The following is a 1,178-nucleotide window of genomic DNA, read 5'->3' as shown; positions in this document are numbered from 1 at the left end:
GGCGGGGGCGCACAGGGCGAGGGGCGCCCGGGACCAGGGGGCGGCGGGCGCGCTGGGGACGCGGGAGAAGCTGCACCTGCTCCTCCCCGCTGCCGGGAGCCGCGCGGGGGGTCCCGGCCACGCGCAAGGCCCCGGCGCGCCGCGGTCTCTGCCATCCGAGCACCCGCCCCGGAGAAGCTGCGGAGCCCGGGTTCGTCGAGGAGCGAAGGCGACCAACTTTCCCCAACTTGGGCGCGGGGTCTTCGTCCGGCCCTCGCGGAGCCCGCCGGGGGGGATCACCTGCTCTCTCCTTTCTGCCCGGCGACATCGCTGCAGCCCATTAGGAACTGGACGAAACGGTGGAGGGAGGGCTGGTGGCGAGAGCCCAGTCGGAACTTTGTCGCGCGCTGAAAGAAGGACCTCGGGGTCGCCAGGTGAGGTGCTCGCGTGGGGACGCACGCCACCGGCTCAGGGGAGCCCCCCAGCCTGGAAGCCTTGGAGGAAGACAAAGTAGATTTGTGGGGTGCGTTGGGACTTTGCTTTACTCTCTGTTTTACTGTTATCCTTTAACCATTTCAAACGCACGCCACCGGCTCAGGGGAGCCCCCCAGCCTGGAAGCCTTGGAGGAAGACAAAGTAGATTCGTGGGGTGCGTTGGGACTTTGCTTTACTCTCTGTTTTACTGTTATCCTTTAACCATTTCAAATCAGCACTTACTCTTTAATTAGATCTCTCAGAATTCCCTGCAGAACTTCAAATCACAGTTGTTGACTGTTCTTCTGAGGAGAAAGAGAGAAACAAACCAAAAACACAAAACACCAAGGTTTCAACTTTGAGTAATCTCATTCACATTTATTATCTTTTTGCGTCCGTTTTATGAATAATCATGTTTCAGCTTTCGGCTCTAACTTAGCAAGTAACTTATCTGTGCAAAGTTGTGCACCCAACTGTGCTGGAGGCATAGTGTCTCTGGGTCCCACATTTGCCACTTGAGCTGGGAAGGGGAAAAGGAGGGGGAATTTAGCCCAAACAACCATTTCCATCCCCTACAACAAAATAAAGCCATGACGTTTTTCCGGTTGCCAAAGGGCCCTTTCGACAGAAATTGCAGAGCCCTGGCGTCTATTTGTATACGTATACACGTTTGGTGAATAACTGATGAGCATTTGGTGGCAAGTAGAAGGCCTGGGCTCCCCTTT

The 1,178-nt window shown here is 56.1% G+C and overlaps 1 pseudogene; it reads right to left on the bottom strand.

Annotated features, from left to right (window-relative positions):
• Positions 1–307, bottom strand: part of LOC103610771 — a 1,544-nt pseudogene extending 1,237 nt beyond the window's left edge.
• Positions 308–1,178: the final 871 nt, after the last annotated feature.

The sequence above is a fragment of the Galeopterus variegatus genome, unplaced genomic scaffold (assembly GCF_000696425.1).
Source record: "Galeopterus variegatus unplaced genomic scaffold, G_variegatus-3.0.2 Scaffold11763, whole genome shotgun sequence".
Classification (NCBI taxonomy): domain Eukaryota; kingdom Metazoa; phylum Chordata; class Mammalia; order Dermoptera; family Cynocephalidae; genus Galeopterus; species Galeopterus variegatus.
Note: the sequence above shows the minus strand (reverse complement) of the source record. Positions and strands in the feature narration are given on the sequence as shown.